General features: G+C 62.0%; 1 long non-coding RNA gene across 1 annotated transcript; it reads right to left on the minus strand.

The window, feature by feature from the left end:
* Positions 1-388: 388 nt before the first annotated feature.
* On the minus strand, positions 389-10,164 carry LOC129404899 (uncharacterized). Its single transcript, XR_008630240.1, has 3 exons — positions 10,068-10,164; positions 2,080-2,221; positions 389-502 (listed from the first exon to the last, which is right to left on the minus strand). It is a non-coding gene; the product is annotated as an uncharacterized LOC129404899 (long non-coding RNA).
* Positions 10,165-10,502: the final 338 nt, after the last annotated feature.

The following is a 10,502-nucleotide window of genomic DNA, read 5'->3' on the forward strand; positions in this document are numbered from 1 at the left end:
TTTGCTTTTGGGGTCACACCCGGCGATGCTCAGGGCTTACTGGCTCTGCACTCAGGAGGACGTCCGGGTTGCCAAGGCCACAAAGCGAGACCAGGACCATCTCAAGGAGGTCTCCATTGTCCTGTCGCATCACCCCGACTCCGCGGGGCCCCCGGCTGCCCCTGATGCCTGTGGCCAGCCTGCTGGCCGCCAGCCTGCGGAGGGGTGGCCAGGGGTCTCTTTTCCTCACCAGGAGAACACGTCCCTCTGCAGGCCCCTGGCTGGAGGCGGAGTGGGGGGGCGGGGGGGCATCGGCAGAGCCCGCCTCTCCTCCCCGTCCAGGTCCAGCCACGTGGGCTCCTCCCGCTGTGCTTAGCCAGAGGGAGGCGAGGAGGGGCGGGCCTGAGTGCTTGGTGCTTCTATCCTCACTCCGGCTTCAGGGGCAAGTGCCTTGTCACCCCGGTGTGGGATTCGGCAGCAGGACTTCAAGGGTATGCCCGAAGGAGAGGCGCGATGCCAAGGCCTGGCAGGAGAAGGCGAGTGTCTGTCCGAGCCTGCCAGCCTGGTGGTCAGCCAGGTGGACGTCAGCCACAGGAGCCAGCCTTCCCCCAGCCTTATTTTTCTGTGCTTCGGCATCTCGGCTGATTTGCATGCACCCCAGAACCCAGCGGCCTTCCTCGGTGCCCCTCCAGATCCCACCCCCCCGGGAAGGCGAGCCCCGGTTGGTTCCTTCTGGACCTAATGCCACCCCCCCCCCCCAAAGCAGATGCCTCAGGGGCTGGAGAGATAGCACAGCGGGTAGGGCGTTTGCCTTGCACGAGACCGACCCAGGTTCAATTCCCAGCATCCCATATGGTCCCCTGAGCACCGCCAGGGGTGATTCCTGAGTGCATGAGCCAGGAGTAACCCCTGTGCATTGCCAGATGTGACCCAAAAAGAAAAAAAAAATAGCAGATGCCTCAGAGATGGCTCAGAGCACTGGCACGAGGGCAGGGGCTTTGCCTGTGGTAGCCCCGGACTCGGTCCCCAGCACCGCCTGGTCGCCAAGCCTGCCAGGGGTGACCCCTGAGCTTTAAGCTGGGAGGAGCCCCTGAGAACCACCAGGTGTGCCCCCCAGACAAAAATACAGAGAAGGGTGCTTCCTTCCTCCCCAGCAATCCATCGGACCCCCAAAGCGGGAGGGGAGAGGACAACCCACAGTCTCCTCTGCTTGGGGTTTGTTCGGTTCCGGGTTCCAGAGTGGGGAGGGGGGCGTCCACCTGCCCACCCACTGTGGGCTCTGTCCCCGAGGTGGGACCTGCAGGTAGGGTCTGGGCTGTGGGGTCCGCCACCCCCCGCTCTGCTGTGGATGTTCCTGACGGGGGTTCCTGGCGATGCTCAGGATGGACTCGGGTTCACGCCTGGTGAGCTTGGGGACTGAGGGGGGGTCGGGATCACACCCCCACGGGCCTCATGCCAGTCGAGATGCCCACGTGCTTCACCGTCGCTACAGCCCCCGGCAAGGTTTCCTCGGGGCCCGAGCTGGGTCATCAGGAGAAAGATGGGGGTGAGTTTCCACCTTCCCGAACCTCTCGGGGTCCCGGGCTCCCAGCAGAGCGAACCCCATGCAGGGCCACAGCAGGGGAAGAGAGATGGAGCTGGCCCCGGGGACACCTGGACACTGTGGGCATCTCTAGCTGCCCCCTTTATTTTCCTTCTCCGAGAAGATCACTGTCACCATCACTGTCATCCCGTTGCTCATCGATTTGTTCGAGCGGGAACCAGTAACGTCTCTCATTGAGAGACTTATTGTTACTGTTTTGAGCATATCCAATACGCACGGGTAGCTTGCCAGGCTCTGCCACGAGGGCTCGATACTCTCGGTAGCTTGCCGGGCTCTCCGAGAGGGGTGGAGGAATCGAACTCGGGTCGGCCACATGGAAGGCGAAAGCCCAAGATCAGAAAGGGCAAAGAGAGCAGCCTGAAACCCCCCCCTCTTCGGGTTCTCGTGGCCTGGGGTGCGTTTGGTTTGGGGGTTGTTCTCCTCCTCCTCCTCCTCCTCCCCCTCCAGGACTGCCCGACTGTCCCCGCTGCCCCGAGAGCGCCCTCAGCTGGCCTCACCTGTGCACGGCCGCTCGGCTGCTGAGGGGTGTGGACGCGTGTGAGGAACAGGACAAATCTCACTCTCTGGTTCTCCGTTGAAATTGACGCCGAGCTGTGTCCAGCCGTGTGTCGCGGTCACTGCCACGCGTGCCCAGGAGACCTCAGAGAAAACGCGCCCCATTCGCTCATTATCTGGTCGCTAGGACTGGGGGCCACGGGGGTCCTGCCTGCTGGGCAGTGCTCCTGGGGCTCGCACATCCCCGACCCACATCCCTGTTGTAGTTCCCGGGGTTCCCCGGCACGGGGAGGGGGGTGGCCGCTGGAACTGGACTCTGAGCCTCGCACTCACCACGCGGGAGCACCGGCCGCCGGGGACACCCTCCTGCCGGCAGTGAGGCTTCAGCCTGGTGTCGTTTCCGGAGGGGACCCCGCAGTCTTCTCCCCTTCCCTCCCGAGTCACTGCCGGGTGTCTTCCTACCTTCCAGGCCTCTGGGGTGGCGTTTGGGGGGAGGCTGACTCAGCGTCAGTTTCTCTCAGAGACCCCTGCCCAGGGGACCCCACTTCCCAGGCCACACCCCCTCCCCAAGTCTGGCTGGCCCCCCGTTTGCATCCTGGGGCTCCTCGGGGAATCGTGACCCCTGAGCACACAGGCTCGGGGTCCCGGGAAGAGACACGGGGCGGGGTGCAGCCTCGGGCACCCAGGAGCTGAAGGCCAGAACGTCCCGCCGCCCCCCCTTGTCCCCCTCCCCTCAGCTCTCAGAGAAGCTGCTCCACCCCTTGGAGAAAGACCACCACCCCATCTCCTTGCCCCAGTCAGCAAATCTTCCTGGCGGCCCGGAGGCAGACTCGTGGGTCTGAAGGGGGACAACCCCTGGCCCCAGCCCCTGCTCACTGGTCACTCCCTCATGCCCCTACCAGCCTGCGATGGGGCCTTTATCACCGTTTTTTCTTGGGTTGGTTTGCTTTGGGGGCCACGCCCAACAGTGCTCAGGAGCTACCCCTGGCTTATTCCTTGGCGGGGGGGGGGGTGGGGGGAAGGTCTCTCCAGGCAGTGCTTGACGAACCATGAAGGGTAGCGGGGAGGGGGGAGGGGAGGGGGATGAAAACCTGCACTCCAGCCCTTTGAGCCAACCTCCCTCCTGGCTCCATAGCGCCCCCATTTTATACCGAGGGAAAGAAGGGCACAGAGAGGTGAAGAGCTTTGCCAAGGCCACACAGCCGCACGGAAAGATGAGTCTGGCTGTGAGCTGAGTTCAGGTCTGACCAGTCCACCTGCCGTACCCCACAGTGAGCGGAAGGGGGCAGGAGAGAGGGGCAGGGGGGGTTCTGGTGATGACCGCGGTCTTAACAAATGCATGGGAGCCTCTCTCCCCGAGTGATCATGCGATCATGCTCCTAAGGAGAGTTATTATTTTTCCTCTCTGACGATGATTCTCATAAATTATGGAAAATTCTTTGGCCCTTGCCTTTTCTGTTATGGCCTGGGGTGGAGCGGGGGGGGAGAGGGAGGGTGATAAATGACACCGAGTTCCTTCACATTGAATTCTCTTAGCCCGGCCGCGTGTGGAATCTATAATTAATTATTATTCACACTTAATATAGTTAGATAATGTGAACACATACTTCCCTTTCATTTATGTGGTTGATGCCTCATCGTTTCCCCATAGGTATAGTTCACTGATTTCTCAAGTTATTAAAAATTAAAATTCATATTAGGGACTTAGAGGAGCCTGGTGTCCCTATAACTATTTTTAGTCTAAAGTCACAAGCTGGAGACAGGGAGGGGGATGGTGGGGGGCTCTTTCCCCACAGCCGTATCCCCCCGCGCGATTCTTCTAAACGCCAATGTCAGATCAGAAGCATTTGCTTTGACTTGTTCGTTTTTTGTTTTTTTTTTTCTTTTTGCCACGATGATTTGCAGCAACATGGATGAGCCACGGTGAGGTGGGGGTGGGGACAGTGGGGTCCCACCTCCAGGGAAGGACGGGGGGGGGGCGGAGGGGGCGCTGGTCTCGGGGAGGGGGCTGGAGTGCGCACGGGCTCGGCTAGAAGGAAGAGAAGGAGGCATGTGAGGAAGAGGGAAAGGCATGGCAGGACTGGGGAACGGCATGTGCAAAGCTAGAGAGCTAGGAGACGGTCGAGACACCGCACACGGGCCTCTGTTGGAGGGGCTGGGGACGGGGCTGGGGGCAGGGCGCGGGCCTCCGCAGCAGTGACCTGGGCTGAGAGAGAAGTTGTGGGAACTGGAGCAATAGTCCAGCGGGTAGGGCGCTTGCCTTGCACCCGGCAGACCCGAGTTCGATCCCCGCCATCCTGTATGGACCCCGAGCCCGCCAGGAGTGACTCCTGAGCACCACTGGGTCTGGCCCCAAAACCAAAAAAAAAGGAGCGAGAGCGAGAGCGAGAGAGAGAGAGAGAGAGAGAGAGAGAGAGAGAGAGAGAGAGAGAGAGAGAGAGAGCCAAAACGATAGTACAGTGGGGGGTAGGGCATTTGCCTTGCATGCAGCCGACCCGGGTTCAATTCCCAGCATCCCGTTACCCCGAGCACTGCCAGGAGTAATTCCTGAGTGCAGAGCCAGGAGTAACCCCTGTGCCTCGCCGGGTGTGACCCAAAAAGCAAAAAAGAGAAAGAGAAGAGAGGGAGGGGCTTCCCAGAAACTTGAGTGAATGATAGAAGGCCCCCGGGACCCCAGGGCTCACTGAGACCAGCGGTGGAGGGGACGAGGGCCCAGAAGCCAAGCCAGCTCGACTCACTCGTTCCTGTCCCTGCCCAGGTGCCGGGGAGTGGGGGAGGAGGGGGAAGGGGGTCACACTGCCCGCTTGGAGAAGCATTTCCGTTCTGAACACAGATAACTTGAAGGAACTTGCCAGCCAGTGGGACCCAGGGGAAAGCTGTTCCTGTCACCGCCCCCCCCACCAGCTGGGCCTCCAGGAGATGCCCCGGAACCTTCTGGATCAGAGACCGGCAGGGGGGTGCTGGGGCCAGCGCCAAGGAGAATGGCTCCTTCCTTATTTGCATTTCCCGCATAACTTTGCATTAAACACTGACACGTCTCCAGCCTGTAGGAGAGAACTAATTAGAGCCGCGTCTTGCCCTGACATCGCTGGGGGCGGGGGGGGGGGGGGGGGCAGAGGGTAGGCGTGCTCTTTGCCCACCCCCCACCACGCCAGTCCAGCTTGAGGAACTGGGTTAGGACATGGGGGTGGGGGAAGCTGGTTCTTCCTCTCCAGCCACCTCGGAGAATTCCTCTCCCCATCTGAGACTTGCCCCAAAGGGGTCCCCCCGTGGTAGGTCTGCGAGAGACCAGTGGCCTCAGTGGGACCACCTTGCCCGCCCCCCACAACACACACACCCCAAAGCTCACACGCCATCGTTACACCACGGGAACGGGCCCACCCGGGCCCCCTCCAGGGAAAGCGAATCCCACGCAACCAAGGCAGACACCAGCTCACCCGTCTCTCCCTCCCAGAAGAGCCAAGAAACTCCCCAAGTTGGGAGAGACCCCCACAATGACCTGCAGACACCCCCTTTGGCCCAACCCAGGGAGAAATCAGAAACTGACCAGGAAATGGAAGACTTGGGAGGGGGCAGAGGGCAGTGGGGGGTAGGGGGGTGGGTGCTGGACTTAGGTGCCCCTGCTTCCGGCTGGGCCTGTTGCCGCTGGCCTACGGGGGCTGGGGATGTGGGACACCCCACACACACCCCGCCCGCCCCCCCCACCCAGCCCCTGCTGACAGTTCTCGGGATTCCGGCCCGCGCGGAGCCATCCAGGTTCCGAAGATCAATGCTCTGCCGATACTCTCCCCGCGGCAAGCTCACGACATATTTTTTCACAAGTAATAATTAGCGACAGAAATATCTGACCTACTTACGACTCCACAAATACATACATTCGGGGGCTCCCACACCAGCTCCGAGGCCGCGGGGGGGAGTCTGTTTGGGAATAGCTTTTTTTAAACCAGTTCAGCAACAACTCGGCGGAGGGTGGAGGGGGCGAGGGGGGAGCTGGTGGTGCTGCTTGCTTGCACCCCCCTCCTCCTCCAGGGCTCCCCCACCCGCACCCCCTCCCCCGTCGGTGTGGCCAGTGATTATTTTTATGTTCTGCTCCCACGAGGCAAGGAGCATTGCGCTTCTGTCTAGAAGGAAAAAAAAAATGGATGAGGCCTAGATCTTTCCAAACGTCCAACGCAGTTTAGGCTACGTGGGTCGTCCCCCTCCCGCCTCTTTATTTTATTCCTTTTTATTTTTAGAGGCCACTCCCAGCAGGCCTCCGGGGACCCTCGGGGCCGCCCCCCCCCCCCCCCGCAGTGTGGCTCAGGGGGCAGTGCAGTGCCAGGACAAACGTGGGGTCTTGAATCTCCCAGACACGGGCTCTTCTTCTGCCTGTGCGACCTCTCCGGCTTGGGGATTTTACCTTATGTCATTGCTGCAGTGCTGGGGTCGAACCCAGGGCCGGACACACACACACACACACACACCCATGGCCCGGCCCTCTGGGCTTTTATTTTTAAGGCGCGCCAGGAGGAGGGGCGTCTAGCCTGCGTTCAGTTTTTTTTTTCTTTTTTTTTTTGGTTTTTGGGTCACACCCGGCGATGCACAGGGGTTACTCCTGGTTCATGCACTCAGGAATTACCCCTGGCAGTGCTCAGGGGACCATATGGGATGCTGGGATTCGAACCCGCGTCGGCCGCGTGCAAGGCAAACGCCCTACCCCCTGTGCTATCGCTCCAGCCCCCTGCGTTCAGTTTTGAGCTCCTGGTTCCCGCCTCCCACTTCCTGCAGCCCGGGGAGGGGTCCAGGGCCCCGCCCACTCGGGGACGGGCACGGGCGCGGGGCTGGAGGAGTTCTCCTCTGCCCCCTGCTCTGAGACTCCCCCCCCATGACACACTCAACAGGCCAAGGGGCACGAGCCAGGCCAGAATGTTCTAGAATTGCCCTGGTGGGGGTGGTGAGCCCTTTTGCCCAGCAGGGGGCGCTGCTGGAGTGGGGCCGAGGGTGTGCACAGGGACCCCTTGGACCCCCCTTTTTTGCCCAGTGTCCCCAGCACAGATGGAGTGTCCGGCCATGGCCTGCGGGGGGCGCGTGTGGCCTGAGCCCTGGGCCCCGGGGGACAGCCCGGATAGTCCTGCCCGAGGGTCCGGGAGGCTCGAGGCAGGACCGGGGAGAGGAGCGGGCCCTGGGGCAGGTGGGAGAGGCGGGACACAGGAACCTGCGGGCAGCCTCGGGGTCCCAGGCAGTGCAGGGGAGAGAGCGGAGCGGGGCTCGGGAGGCAGGACCCGCGGGAGCACGTGACAGAGCGTAACTGGGCGGTGGGGCCGCGGCACCGTGGAGGGGATACTTGGCTCTCGGAGAGGGAGCGCGAGGTTCTGTTTGGGATTTTACAGCACAGGAGAAGCAAAACCGTCTCAGGGTTGGGGGGACCCTCAGGGGGCCGAATACAGCTGTGCCAGCAGGACGCATGGGCCCAGCCCGGCCCTACGCGGCCCTGAGCACTGAGCCAGGGCTGAGCCCTGAGCACTGAATCCTGAACCCTGCCAGGAGTGGCCCCTGAGCACTGAGTCAGAACCAAATCCTGAGCATTGAGCACTAAGCACTACCAGGATCGGCCCCTGAGCATTGAACCAGGACTGAACCCTGAGCACTGAGCACTGAACACCACCAGGATCAGCCCCTGAGCACAGAGCCAGGTCTGAACCCTGAGCACTGAGCTCTGAGCACTGCCAGAAGTGGCCCCTGAGCACTGAGCCAGGACTCAGCCCCAAGCACTGCCAGGAGAAGCCCTTGAGCACTCAGCCAGGACTGAGCCCTGAGGACTGAGCCCTGAGTATTGCCAGGAGTGACCCCTGAGCATTGATCCAGGACTGAGCCCTGAGCACTGAACCTTGAGCACCACCAGGAGTGACCCCTGAGCACTGACTCCTGAGCATCACCAGGAGTGGCTCCTGAGCACTGAGCCAGGACTCAGCCCCAAGCACTGCCAGGAGAGGCCCTTGAGCACTCAGCCAGGACTGAGCCCTGAGCACTGAGTCCTGAGCATCACCAGGAGTGGCCCCTGAGCACTGAGCCAGGACTGAGCACTGCCAGATGAGGCCCCCAAAACAAAACAACCTCCCCCACCGTAGGTTTCCAGTGCAAAGAAGCATGTGGCTGAGGAAGGACGGGTCGGGGGCCCCATTCCTGGCCTGGGACCGGCCCACCAGGCCCTGCCAGCTTCCCTGGCAACCCCAAGCTGAAGCAGAGCAGAAGGAAATGAAGGTGTCGCCCCTCAGAGGCAGATAGTTGATAACTTGGGGGTGCATGGGGGTACTGGGGGGGACAGGAGAAGGTGCCCCAGGGAGAGGCAGAAATTGGGGGTTTGCGACCACAGGGAGCCCTCACAGGACCGTGGGACAGGTTCAGGCGTGGCCTTTCCCTCCTGCTGTGGGACTAGGGGACCCTCCTCACTGCACCCCAGGACCCAGAGGCCTCAGCAGACGGAGGAGGAGGAGGGAAAACCAATCTGGAGCCTAGGAAGGGTGGGGGGCCGGGGGTGGGGGCAGGTGCGGTGGGAGGGAGCAGAAGGGGAGAGGGGAACACGTGCCCGGACCCCAGGAGGTCCAGCCCAGCACCCGGGTAACACTCCCGCACCCGCACGCCACACCAGGCGTGGCCCTGAGGGTGTGGCCAGGTATGAGCCTGGCAAAACTGACCAAACCCGCGGAATCAATCCAAGGAAAACACCAAGAGGCTTCACAAAGCGGGTGGTGGCCATGCCGGGAAGGTGGGGGCGGGGCAGGCAGCGGGAAGCACATGGTAAGACCCACCCGTGCTGGAGGGATGGGGAGATGACAGCCTGGGGGGTGTTAGAAGGGCAGGAGGAACGGCTGAGGGGCCAGAGACATAGCACAGGGGTAAGGGGTCGCCTTGCACGTAGTCCCCCGGGTTCCGTCTGTCCCCAACACGACCTCTGTTCCCCAGCCCCAGCCCACACCGTGCCAGGAGTGACCCCCGGGCACAGGGCCGTGAGTAAGCTCTGAGCACTGCCAGGCATGGCCCTTGACCCAAATAAAGACAAAGATCCAAGCAGCTAGAACTGATCTTTGATCGTTAAGAGGCTTCATGAAGTCGTGGCGGGAGAGGAACCAGGACCAAATCCGTGTCCAGGAACCAGGACCTGAGCTGGCTAGATCCAGGCCTGGAGCTGCCCCGGTGGGCTGCTGGTCTCAGCAGGGACTAAGGGGAGGTCCTGAAAAGCACGTTCAGGATGCAGGGTGGGGCTGCAGAACCAACAGCAAGCAGGCGGGACTCTGGACACGCAGACCGGGCGGAGACCTCCTTCCACTTCTGCCCTGTATCTTCTCTGCCGGAGAGGTTTCGTTACTACTACGGCTCAGCGCCAGAAAAACCAGGTTTGGCCTTTTGCTCCCCGCACTCCCTTCCTTGGGGCCTGGTGCATCCTTCATGCCGGAACTTTCACCTTGGGGGCACCTTTCAAACAAAAATATAACGACATCCCTCTCCTTTCTAGGAAAAACATGAGGAAACTGGGCCGGAAGGATAATACAGCAGGGAGGGCATTTGCCTTGCACGCGGCCGACCTGGGTTCAATTCCTGGCATCCCATACGGTCCCCCAAGCAACGCCAGGAGTAATCCTGAGCCAGGAGGAACCCCTGAACATTGTTAGGTGCCTCTCCCACCAAAACACAAAAACAAGCAAACAAACAAACAAACAAACACACGAGGAAACTGAGCAAGAGAAGCTTAGGGAGGAAAATCCCACTTCTGCTCCTTCTGCTCTTCCTGAGGCCAGTCAGCCCCCACCCCACAGCCCACCTGCTCCTGTCACCTCCCTTCCTCCTCCTCCCTGTTCTCCATTCATGGGGGACCCGAGGTCCCGGAGCCCCGGTGGAGAGGCGGGTGGGGGAGCTGGGTGGGGTATGCCTGGGGTTGAAAGGGGTAGCAGGTAGTAGGAAGATCCCGACCTTCGCGCTGATCTTTTCCAGGGCTCCCGATTACCCACAGTACCTGAGGGGTCGAAAGCAGGTGTTTGGAGTGGGCCAGGCACCCCGGAAGCTGAGTTTCCAACGCGCCCGGAGGACCAGGTGGGTGCAGAGGGAGCCAGGTAAGGCTCCGCATCCCACATGCTGCCTTCTGGGGCACGGCCACAAGGTGGCAGCAGAGGCCGCTCGCCCACCGCCCGCGCTCCTGCGCCAGGTCCCGGGCAGGGAGGTCTGTGGACTGGGCGGTGCGCAGCGCCCGCGAGGATGCCCGTCTCCGCCGCGCGCGCGCACAGGTGCGCACCCGAGCAGGTGGGCGTGAGCGCGCGAGCTCCGGAGTCCGGGAGCCGGATCGGACGCGAGCGGGCGCCGTCGGGGGCAGCGCCGTGGCAGGAATGAGAGCGGAGAAGGGCGCCCCACCTGCGCAGGGCGAGCCCCGCGGGGCACCGCCGTCCTCGCCGGT

The sequence above is a fragment of the Sorex araneus genome, chromosome 1, assembly GCF_027595985.1.
Source record: "Sorex araneus isolate mSorAra2 chromosome 1, mSorAra2.pri, whole genome shotgun sequence".
Classification (NCBI taxonomy): domain Eukaryota; kingdom Metazoa; phylum Chordata; class Mammalia; order Eulipotyphla; family Soricidae; genus Sorex; species Sorex araneus.